The 13,020-nt window shown below is 35.3% G+C and overlaps 1 protein-coding gene and 1 long non-coding RNA gene across 2 annotated transcripts in view; both read right to left on the bottom strand.

Annotated features, from left to right (window-relative positions):
* GPC5 (glypican 5) overlaps positions 1 to 13,020 on the bottom strand; it is a 611,018-nt gene that overhangs the window by 212,918 nt on the left and 385,080 nt on the right. The gene's annotated exons all lie outside the window — the stretch shown is intronic.
* LOC120323387 lies at positions 6,523 to 12,182 on the bottom strand. Its single transcript, XR_005563773.1, has 3 exons — positions 11,900 to 12,182; positions 11,659 to 11,752; positions 6,523 to 7,477 (listed from the first exon to the last, which is right to left on the bottom strand). It is a non-coding gene; the product is annotated as an uncharacterized LOC120323387 (long non-coding RNA).

Below are 13,020 nucleotides of genomic sequence, written 5' to 3'. Positions count from 1 at the left end.
TTCATGACCTGTGTAAAAGAGTTTAGCAGGACTGCCTAGACTTGAGCAGAGTTTTCTGTATTGCTTCTGCTGGTGGTGTCTATAATAGGGAGACTAAAGGACCAGAAGATCTACTGTAGGACCAAAAGATGAAGATGGATGGCGACAAATAGACCAGCAGTCTTCCACTCTTCTTTTCCTTACCATGTTTAGAATTATAAACAGGGGATTACTGCAAAGCTTTCCATCATCTTTGTAGCTACATCCAGCTTGCAGTGTTCATCAGGTATTTCAACAGTAAAAGAAGATAAATTATTTTTTTACCTGTACCTTTTCACAGTCTCAAAAGAAGTATTTTCCATTCAAAATTACCATTTTAAAAACAAAACTGGTGATGGTGTTCTTTTTAACCTAAAAAATTTTAAATATTCATTGATGCACAAGTCAAAAGACCCTGAGGTTACCACAATAAAAAAGAACGACATAGCAAAGAGAATTCTTCAGAGCAATGCTTTCTTCATGGAATAGTTTACATGTTTCCTTAGGCATTTATTTTGGTTAGGAGGACAAGCTTAGAAGTGAAGTAAAAAAAGTGACTTTGCAAGCTATCTCTAATTGTAAAGCCTAGAAAATGATTGTCTGTCTCTTTGCATAGAAGCAATTACTATTTTTATCATGCTAACTTTCTCTTGCTAAGCTTGATAACGTATCACACATATTTGTCACTTCTGGAGTTCAGCTTAAGATGTACTGCATTCTTTAGCCTAGTATTATGCTGAAGTGTACTGGATTTTAATTAGATAAGTTATCATCATTCAGTCAGAGCTGATACTGTTGCAACATCTAAATCGTACTATCTTTGCACTATGCTTTTTTTTTATTATTTTCCATTAACTTTCTATGATTCTATGATTACTGAAAAATGTCAAACTGGGATCATGGTCTTAAATTAGTGACTGAATTATTTTAGGGTTTTATAAACTAATCACTTCCTTAACATTCAAATTATATAAAATGCACAACGGAACAGTAGTGAAAACCTTATGTCTTGTCAGGCACAGCTAGAAGTCCTAATTACCAGCTGCAGAAACATGTTGCTTCTTGAAGCTTTCTCTAGGTTTTTGTGAATCTGAACTTCCTGTATGCAAAGAGGTTTGGCTTCAGTCAGAAGTAGAGAGGCAGCTCCCACCCACTCCACCCTAATATAGAGCAGGAGTTGCAAACGCAGTCCTGATTTATACTGAGGCAAAACTCAGGTATCCGCTCTTGAAAAACTATCCTATCCACAAAGTTGCTATATAACATTTTGGACCATAAAGTTACCTTTTCAACAGAGAACTTAGCTGTCTGAATGTAGGAGTGAGTTTCAGAGACTTGAACTTGCAAATTCAAAGGCTAAATCCAAGTGAGCCACTATTTCAAGAATACCCCTGTCTGTTGTCCCTTGTGTATCCATTTCTGTACTATGAGGGTTGTGATGACACTCCTCAGTACTCCATTTTCCCACTTATATGCAATATGTTGAACTTAATATAAGGTTGCAACTTCATTTTACATTTTTCACAAACAGCATCATACATGGACTACAATATTACAAAAGGAAGGGAATGAGAAGGAGCAGAAAAGGATTTGATGGTCTTGTGAAACAGTTCTAGACGTGAGCTCTGATTCTCTTATAGATAATGAAATGGGGTAAATGGGACTTCAGTGAAGTAGAGAATTAAGGCACAAATGCAAAACTTTAAAAACCATTTTGAGACTCTGCCTTCCAACAAATAATTATAAAATTATTTTGAAGAGATAGTGATTTCTGACTGAAGAGTCATATTGTGTGCTTCACTGCTCATTTGCTAAAGTTATGATAATATCCCAGACCTCTTAGCCTACTTAACATCTACTCTGGTTTGAAGTTTTCTATTATCATGCACAGGAAAAAAGTTAGGAATAGAGTTTAATAAGAAGACACTGTGGTGATCAGGCTCAGGTCTTGGCCAGAAAAGAGTAGTTTGTTTACATGCACCTGAATACTTTTATCCCCTCTTCTCCCATATTCATTGTCCTCAGTCTAACTTGCCTTCTCCTTTACCTTGCCTTTGGCCTTTCCCCTAAACATCCCATAGTAAAGTTTTCTTGAATCTAATGCTTTCAAATGTCCCAGGACAAGTCTGCCTTTTTCCATGAGATTAATTTTATTCATCCTTCCCCTTTTTTACCAGTTAAAAACTTGTAGTTGAACCTCCTCAAGGCTTTGAGTGACCCATTCAAAGGCCTAACAGGCAGTGATCTGAGAGCTCTGGTCTTTTCCAATGTCTCTGTTATCTCCTGGTACTTAGTTTCTGTATCTGGCTGCTTAATTTATTATGCCTCATGGTTCTTTATATTGAGCAGTCCATTAACAAGCTTGCCTCACAAACCAGGTATTAGATTGCCCTTACATACCCTTACACTATGAGGCTGCAGATCTATCTGCAGATCTATCAGCTATTGAGACTGGCTTGTTACTCTAATAATTTACCACAGGACAGTGTTCAAAGAGAAATCCGATCTAATTAAAACCAAGTCAAGAGAGTTAATAAAATAAGCAACACTTTCCATAGGCCCAAGACCCACACAACATGGGAGACAACCATAGAAAGGTCTCCAGAAGTGAGTACCAATTAATCTTTTAATATCAAAAATATTTAAACTTTTGAAAAGAAAAAAAAAATCAACTGCTTTGTCAATGAGCATTTGGCCAACAAATCTATGTAACAGGTCAGAAATAAACTTTTCAGTTTCATTAAAAAAGACAAAGTTTCATTAATAAAGACAATCATTATTTTACTTATCTCCTTTTTATTGAATATTTATTTTTAGAGTGTGAGTATCAGTTTTGTACAGAATTATTGCAACAATGTAAAAAAATTACTATTTTTCCATTAGAAAAAAAAAAAAGATAGTGTAGGAAAAGAAAATTTCTTTTAAAGGAACAACACTTCTCATGAAATGTACACTTTCCATCAGAGTCTGAAATTTAAATATCCTATTTTTAAATGAAAGAAGATAAATAACAGTAAAGGCACTGCAAAAGACACAAAAAGAATACTATAAGCTCCAAATAAAGTTTTTTATAATATGTGGTGGAAGTTCCAAAATATAATCTGTTTTTAAATATGTTGACTGTGTGGAAAGTGTTGCCTGTTTTTAGAAGAGGTGGAGCAGCAGTGTTTATTTTTTTCACTACAGTTACAAATGCAGAGATGTGTGTGAGAATTATTTCTGAAAACTGGCTCAAAATGCAATGTTCTAGTTTCTTTTAATAAAACAGAAAGATTTCTGAATAAAAATGTCCAGAAGCAATTCTATTTTTTTAAAACAGTAACCCATATTTTAAGCCATTAGTTCTTACTGTCATTTTTTTCAATTAAGTGCTTTCCTAAGTAGCACATGTATAATAAAATGTGGATATGTTGATTTATAGTAACTTTGACAATCAGTCTATATTTTCTACCTGCACTATCTATTTTTATGTCTAATAAATAATTTTAAGGCTATGCAAACTGTTAAATACTACTAAACAGTAGTAAAGAAATTATCTTTACTTCTCCAAAATAAAAACATGAGTGCTTCTAACTATTAAAAAGTCTCCAATATTAAGTATGCTTATATACGTATTTCCATAGCTAGTTCAAATGTATTAGGTGCACTTTCTCTGAAATCAGTTTTACTTTCCTGTTGAAAATGTGCGTGGTAGCGTAGGAGGATGCTAATGTGGAAAGACAGAGCAGTATCTTCCTGCTGCACATTAACCTTGACTTGCATACCATCATAAAAGTTGTATGAAGAGAATCTGAATAACACTAGATTAGGTTATGATTTTGCAAAATGGGCAGAATACAAATTCTATAAGTGCATTGCAATTAATAATACTTATCAAATGCATGGTGCTCTTATGTAGTTCAAAAACATAGTAATGGAATTTTTAAATGTCATCTGGGTTTCCCAGCAAATAAAGGTAACCCAATAAATGTTGTTCTTTTGAAATAAGTGGCACTGACTTTTCACTGGATTACAAACTTCTGTTCTAACTCTGTGAATTAATCTGTGCAGAATACCTAGTCAGTAAATTACACTTAATTGTTTCACTTCCTACTAAATATAGCAGTGGAATGCAAATAGTAACACTTATATTTAAAAAGTTTCTTTAGAAAAGTGTACAGGTAACAATTATTATCCTAGAACAATATGGAACTCAGCAGAATTTTCATGAAACTACATAGGGTACAGGAAATAGTGTTATGAGGAAACTCTAATTTGAAAGAGTACAGCTGAAAGAGTTCAGTGGAACTAACACAAAATATGGTTTCAAGAAATACCTGTTCCACTAGATAATTAACTAGGGAATGATAGTGAGCATTGAGCAATTTATTACTATAAAAGAAAAAGCACATCCATATCCAGTCACTAGTAATCTGCTCAAAGAGATTTGCGTGGCCTTTACTGCAGAGTTGTTCATATTGTGATACATCAACAAAAGCAAAACAGAAAATGGTCACCTGAAATCACCATGTATTACCACAGGTTCTCTCTGAGTATATGAGCTACAAGGCAATAGTAGAGGCTATAGTTATGTCTTAGTGCTAACTCACCTAAAAATAAAATAAGTAGCTTCGCTGCTGATAGCAAGAAAACATGGAGGGTGTGGAGCCCTTTATAAACTGAACTATTGAGATTGTCAGGTGGCTTTTAAGACCCCATATCCTGACTTTAGGTGTTCCTGTATATCAGGTCAGAATTGAAGAATCATAGGACCATAGAATGGTTTGGGTTGGAAGGGACCCTAAAGATCATGGGCATGTTCCGGCCATGGGCAGGAACACGTTCCTTTAGACTAGGTTGCTCAAAGCTCTATCCCGCCTGGCCTTGAACACTTCCAGGGATGGGGGAGATGAGGCATCCACAACTTGTCTGGAGAATCTCTTCCAGTGTCTCACAATCCTTATAGTAAATAATTTCTTCCTAATATCTAGTCTAAACCTATCCACTTTCAGTTTAAAACTGTTACCCCTTGTCCTGTCACTAAAGGCCCTGGGAAAAAGTCTTTGTCTTTCTTATAAGCCCCCTTTATATATTGAAATGATTCAATCAGTTGTTCTCGAAGCCTTCTCTTCTCCAGGTTGAACAACCCCAACTCTCTCCATCTGTCATCATAGGATAAGTGCTCTATCCCTCTGATAATCTTTGTGGCCCTTCTCTGGACCCACTTCAAGACATTCATACATTACTTGTGCTGAGGACCCCAGAGCTGGATGCAATACTTCGGGTGGGGTTTCACCAGAGCAGAGTAGAGGGGGAGAATCACCTCCCTCAACCTGCTGGCTATGCTTCTTTCAATGCTGTGCAATACGCAGTTGGCTTTCTGGGCTGTGAGTGCATACTGCCAGTTCCTGTTCAATTTTTTGTTCCCTAATACCTCCAAGTCCTTCTCTGCAGGACTAGTCTCAATCCATACATCCAGCCTGGATTCTACCCAAGTAGAAATTTTGAAACCTGTACCTTCAAATGCTGCCAGCTGTGTCAGGGCAAAATTAACTACAGCAAAAAACTTCTAGGTTAACCTTGTTTGACTTACCTGGAGAAACATATAAAAAGCACACCTACAGTCATGACAGCTGAGAGACTGAGGACCTGGTGCCTCTCTGCTGTGAGAATCTGTCAATCTGGAGGAGGTAAATGACTACATAAGTATTTCTAGTCCACATCAGGATGAAAACAAATGCATTCATTTAAACCAGTATGTTGGCTTTGCCTTCACATGAACTGGGAGAGCTCAGAGTTACAGAGGAGAGACATTTTCAGAAAAAAAATTCCTCACTGCCCCTCAGCAATTACCTCCTAGCTGAAGTGCAGTATATGAATATAACAGTGCAAACCATTTTAGAAAACACTAACATATTAAATAGGAATATAAATTAGTGCACTAGTAATAAGAAAGCATGGTTTCACACATTCCCAGACTTATTCCCAACAAGTCAACTAAATCTATGCCTAGATTACAGATGTTCTTGCTTTCAATGCATAAAAAATTCTGCTGCCTAAATTTTCTGTACAATCAGTAAAGATGAATAGCCATTTCCAAAGGTCTCTAAATGACAACATATACAGTAAAAATGTAATTTTTACATGGTATACAGTAAAAATGTTCTACCTTAAATCAAGGTTTAAATCTTTAACTAAGGGTCAGAAACGAATAAATCAGGGCTGGTTTCTTTAGAAAGAAGAGAAAGCAGCAACGTTCCCTCTCCATAACATTTGCACAACGAATGACACATTCACTTTAGATGTGGGACACCAGGTCCTCTGTAGCCTCAAAAGCTAAAACTGACCTCTGAAGAGACTCCTAGTACAGTGCATGTACTAGCACATGGCCAGCCAAGAGACCAGCAGAAAAGCAATCAAAAATGATTTGTGACTTTTTTACAAAGGAGAGCACACAAGTGGGATTCCAATCTTTGATCCTTGGAATGTGGATGTGACACTCTCCTAGTGAAGGAAATTGTTGATTTCAAACAGTCTTTTTGCTTGTGCATACTCCAGCAGCTCAAGACTTGGACTCTTCTCATGGTGTCTCTGCTGTAATTACTTTAGCATACGTTTTCGGGACCTTACCTGACCTGCACTGAAAAAGTTTAGGTTACATCTTGCTCCTGGGTAGTGCTTGAAAGTTGGTTTCCAGGACACTTTTGGGCCAGTGAGGTAAGTGCCTTCTGGTAGGTACTTAAAGGGTTGGGTGCTGCAGGAAAGTAAATAGAATGAAGTGGCGGCTGGGTTCCAAATGGAAATTTAGTCACTCAGTGTGTGGGTCATGAAGGATTTAAGGAAACCAGGTTTAGTCTTTCCCTCCTAGAAGCAGAAACGGCATCTCACAGCTTCAGTTTCTCAGTTTAGTAAAATCAGTTTGGGCTGGTTTGGGGCTTGTGTGTGAGCGGCAGCCTCTAGAGAAATTATTTCTCTGATGAGGGCTAGACATTTAAGAGCATCTGTCTAATGCACTGGCTTCAGGCTAACCTGGCTGCTGATCACATACAATTATTTACTGAATGACTTGAACAGGAGGCCTGTCCTCTGATTAAAGACGGATTCAAGACAATGTGGTTTTGTGTGTGTCAAGGGTCATAATATAAGAAAAAGCTTCTTACAGCACTCAAGCTGTTACTCATTACAACCCTAATGAAATGCTTATGAGATGGAAAGTACAGAGTACAATTCCACATTCTTTTCAATAACCAAGCTAACAAATGCAACACAGTTTAATGGTAATATGGAAGAAATACTAAAGGAAAATTAGTTAGAAAAACCACATATACAAAATTTACCTGTATTCCTCAAGGCAGGTCTACAGAGATTTTAGGGCAACCCAAATGGGCCACATTACAGACAACGTATTTAGTGAATGCTCATATTAAAACCAATTTATGTATTTGGGTTTTTTTCATATATTAATAATATTTCTTCTTCTCTAAAAAAAAAGAGAACATGCTAAATTGTTCACTGTATTAGAAGGTCTTCAAAGCTCTCTTCCTGATAGCAATTTGGAGAAGGAAAATAACACCATGAGATATCAGCCTACCCTCATACCTGGAAGGAATTGCTTTGAGTCTCAGCAAAGAAAAGTGTAAAGGATTCTGACTCTAATCTAGGTTGTAGTCAAGTTCATTTACTCTATGCAGTCTTGTCTTGGAGAAACACTTTTCAGCTGAAGAGCACAATGAAGCTAATTATGGAAGCTTAATATTTTCATCTACTAGAGAAGAACTGTAACTTGAAGTGAGAGACATTGGCAGGATAAGTAAAACAAACCTGGTGTGGTTCTCTGGGATGGGCAGCAAAACGTCAAGGGGCAACAAGGATCACTTTTTAACACATAGAAATTCATCTTAGAAAGGGTAATCCCTAACATCTCATTTTGTAACTAGGTATGTTTTGAACACAAGAACGTGATTATTTTAAGGCCAAAAAACCACTATAGATTTATATAGTGTTCCAAAAACAGGGTTCCAAAAACAGGGAAAAACGAGAACTTGTATTATTTACATATGAGACCCTGATAATTGCTATGACATCTATAAAGACATGGAAAGAATGGTAAATGAGAAAAGAAACTCATTTATTTACAGTGACAATTCTGGAGTACCATTAATGGCTACCTTGCAATTTTAACTGAGGAAATAAGGTCTTTCATTTATTTAGTATGTATTTGGTCTTAACTCACAGGGGAACTGTATCTCATGCAAAAGAAATTGTGATGTAAGAAGTTTGAACTTTCTTTTCCCTATATTTAATGTGCTATTTCATTATTTGGAACATAAAATAAAAGTCACTAAAAAAAGCAGGAAGGACATTGAGAAGAAACATTTATCAGCCACTTAGATGGCAAGCTGAAAATACTTAAGAGTTCAGACTGAATGGAAGTTTATGCTCAAAAATGTATTGAGGAAACCCTGTATTTCGACTTCCATTTTCTTTATAGAAGGCACTGCAAAACAAAATAAAATTGTTTATAAATGCATCCCTACTCAGATTTTGTTTTAATATTTTACTTTGGATTCCTATGTAAACTGGTTTATTAGTTCAAACATTATTTAGCTCACTATGTTCTGTTTCTCTCACAGAAAACCACCTTTTCTTTCTTTGTGTTTGATATTTTTTGTCTTCAGATTAACAATGAGAAATGTTCTTCTCCCTTTTTCTTCCACGACTGTTCAGTAAAAAGCTTTATTTTGTGACTTTTGTCAATGGTCAAAATCTGAGGATTTTGGCTGAATTTCTGGGACTTTATTATAAAACATATTTTTGCTCTTTCTGGCAAGGCTATCTGCAAGTAGAAGTAAACAGGTTATGAAAGTCACACCTTGCTAAATTAAGGGTTCTGATGAGGAAAGAAAGCTATAATAAGGTTTAACAAGTTAAAATATTGGTTAAAAACTTTCAGTATGTGAAAAAAATGAAGACAGTTAAGCTCTTACATTTTTTCAAAGTTAGGTCAAGTATTGAAGAAAAAACCCTGAAACTGTAGTAAGGACATATATGATGACACAGTATAATATATAGGAATGAAAAAAATAATACATCAATATGCTATGCAGTATCACAACAATTGATTATATTGTGTGAAGTATTAAAAAGTAGGCTAATGGAATTGATTGACTGATTGATTGATTGACTGAGAGCAAATTGAATCAATACAAAATTTTCACTGCTAAATGAAAGATTGCCATCTGTCTTCCTTCTCTTACTATTTCTGCAGTATAATTGCACATATAGGAAGTCATAAACTAGGTTTAAACCAGTCAAAAGGAGACATTGAAACCAAATCTTTTTCAGTATTTTTTCATGTGCTGAGAAACTATGAAGTTCACTGAGCAATGTTTATAGGAAAAAGTCTGCCTAACTAAATTACTGTAAACCATTTATTAATACTGCGGTAACTAAGAAAAAGAAACATCAAATCTAAAACCATTAAGAAGTTACTAAATCATGTCTCCTGAGGAAAGAGCACTAAGTATGACATGAAAATCAAGGTTTTATGAAACATTTGCAGCTTAAACTAGTGTAGTGTCATTTCTTACAGAAAGAAAACCAGACAGTGCTCAGTACAAGAAACATTGGAATAATGAACTGGCTTGGAATACCTGGGAAACTTCTAGCTGGAAAACGCTGAGTTTCATAGGCCTAGGAGCAAAGTCTAGTTAAAACTAATGAAGACAGAATAGAAAGGGCAAAAGAGTGAGGTTAGCTAGCATGATCTCCTGAGAAGTAGAAGAGGCAGCTTTTGGACTTTTGGTATCACACCTCCAGCAGCTGATGTGCAAATAAGGGTGCTTGCAGAACTTTTTGCCCCACCTACTCTTTTGAGACTGTTATAAAATAAAATACTACTCTTCTGTCTGAAAGTGCTCAAATGCTTACACTAAGGCAAGTAATAAGGTTTATATATGATCTGCTGACTCAGGTCCCTAGGGATGAGCTGCAAACACTTCTGTCACTGTCCTCACAATTTCTAATAAACTCCTTTTGGCAGCTCACTGTTCTGTGTTGGATATTGTTAATATTATTCTAAGAACTTCCAAAGGCACGGGCTACTCTGCAGCTGCTGCACCCTTCTAGTTTGCATGTGGGAGTGAAAGAATCTAGCTGTTTGACCTTGGTACAGAGTAGGCACATATCATTGAAAGATAGAGATGTGAGACCCAGATATAGAGTAAATGATTCTTTCTAAGAGAATTGCTGATGGTTATTCCTCTGAACTACCTGTGGTGGTGTTCATCTGGTGGTAGTGCATCTCTAAAATGTGGGAAGGTCCTACTTGTTTAAAACACATGACTTTAAATAAAACTACTTATTAAGGAAAAGTCTTAAATACTAACTACTCTATAGTATAAGAAGTTAAAGAAATCTCTTAAGGGTTCTTAACTATTCTCAAATGTACTGAAAGTTAAGAAAAAATGTTTTATCTTATAGAATTCTATAGCAAGAGAGCAAGTTTTATTTGAAGACTTTGTTTCCTCTTGTAACACACTTTTCAATAATCTTCTCATCCACTAAGCAATATCAGTTGCCCATTAACAAGCATTTTACGATAAACTGAGCTGCACTTGAAAACTGAGATGGGTTTGAAGCCACAGAAGTGGGATTACTGTATTCATTCTTCAGAAAATAGAAAGGAATATTGCAGTGTTTTCTGTGGAAAGAAGACAATTTATAATTCTTTGCCCAAACCCAGTAAATGAATACAAATAGCTTAATTCATCCCAGCAAGGGAAAGTCAGATTTTTCATCCTTCTCAAACCATTTTACAAATGTTTGCATTTATCTTGGAACACTGATTCTCCGCAACTAATTCAAAACAAGAAATTTAAACCATAATGGTCATTTTTAATAGAAGTTTGCAGGAAATCATATTTAAAGGCAGCTAGCCAAAGGCAACACTGCTGTTACATGTCAATTTGAAGTTCGTTTCTCTCTCTCTGGATTAATTTAATTTTGATTAATTCTGATATGGATTAATGAAGGTACTTACAAAATTAAATTACAAAACATATCACAAATGGCTCCTGTCATAGTCCTACTTCTTTTATCACTTAGACTTTATCAGACATAGAGAGAGTGCAAAGTGTGATGAACTTTGTCTTTTGGAACCTGGAATGCATTTGGCTTGCAATCAGTTTGAAGACCTAATAAAGATTTTGCTTCTGAAACAGTACCAAAATGTTGAGAATTTATAATTGCATCTGTCTTGAAAGTATTATTATATTGCCAACTGGATAATGTTGATCCAAGTTAGATTTCAGACCACTTCTACTTTTCAGAAAATCCACAGACACTAAATATAATTGTTAATGAATATAATTAAATAAGCACATCATTAGATGTCTTTGTAGACTCATTTAATGGAATTGAAACATTCCATGTTGAAAAAATAGTTAAAAGTATCAGTCACTGGAGAAAATTTTAAAAAATTGCCTCACTATGTTGCTGGCAGCTTTATGAATTTTACAAGTTTAAACTTTTAAGTAGAGAACCCACAAATTTTTTTGCATTAATTTATGAATGTGCTCAAAGTTTATACAATTCCTTTCCAAAGATGAAAGAATGAATGAAGAATAAATAAATTTTGACCTTCCTGCAAAACAACTTTACCTTTAAAGATGGATCATGTAGGGTGATGCTTCACTGCATCCAATACATTAATAGTTATTAAGTTGATGGAAAGTCAATTTCACCAGAACTTGTTCTGTATCAGAAAGCAACAGTACAAGGAAAAAAAAAAAAAGGACATTCAATTCATGCTTCCTGTAAATGTCATTGTATATTTTAATAGGAAAAATGTCTTCAAAGACTTGAATGAATAAGCTGTACATAAAAATGAAAAAATGCCCACCTATACATATTCTTATCATGCTCTGGTTTAGGAGTTCACTGATTTCCAAGTTCAATGAACCTTTGAAGTCATGCAGGACAAGTGCCTTCAATAGCCAACAGTGTCTGGCAAGAGTATGACTTCTTCGACTCCTAAAACAGTACCAGGAGAATGTGAAATGATATAGGCATCACTACTATACAGGTATCTAGAAATAATTATAAGGGACAGCTAGTACCATTTGCCATGCCCATAAGTTATTGCATACTTACCAGGGTATATGAAATAAATAACATCTGACAGGGAAAAAAAGCATTATGAAGGTATTCTTGAACAGAGAAAAAAAAAAAAGCAAATTAATAAGCTAGACACCGCAGAAGTGTAGAAAACAAGAGATTTTGCATTCTGGATATGAAAAATACCAGACAGATTTACACAAGGATTGCTTTATCATATTTCTACTGTACTGAGATTAGTGTCAGTATATACTGAATATGTTTCCAGCAGCTCAATTATTTTAATTAATTGAACATATACAGTGCAAAAACAAACAGTTATATGACATGGTCATCTAATTATCTCAGTGTATTATATTAAGCAACAGTTACATACTAAGAAGACATTAAAATTAAACAAGTGATAGCACAAATCATGCACTGAAATTCAGATTCCACTTCATCTCTGCCTAAAACTATAATCTGAGACTAATCCCCTATGCCTGGTATTGAAATACTTGTGTTTTCACAACTCTGCCATCTTGGAGTTTTTTTTTCTAATGAGATGAGTACCACAAGCTGTTCACAGAGATTGTAAGAGCTGAGCTTTTCCATATGGAAACTAATGCGCAATTTAAATGCACCTTGGTGAACACTGGTGTTCCAGGGGGTCCAGAAATGCCTTACAGAGAAGTGAGAGAGAAGTATTTCCCAACTCAGTGTGATTAAGCACTCCATAAATCTTTTTTGTTCACAAAGTACAGGCATTTTTAGAGTTTGAGCTAAAGTGATAAACACTGTCCTAAGTGTTATTTCTTAAATGTTACTTAAAGCTTTACTCTTTCAAGACTGCTTTTTTGGTACAGAGTTTTATACAGCTTATGTATTGGAGATATGCCCTTATACGGCAACTTTCATTAAACACAG

The sequence above is a fragment of the Pipra filicauda genome, unplaced genomic scaffold (assembly GCF_003945595.2).
Source record: "Pipra filicauda isolate LSUMZ 115617 unplaced genomic scaffold, ASM394559v2 scaffold24_size8852520_pilon, whole genome shotgun sequence".
NCBI lineage: Eukaryota > Metazoa > Chordata > Aves > Passeriformes > Pipridae > Pipra > Pipra filicauda.
This window is presented reverse-complemented; position numbering and strand designations above follow the sequence as displayed.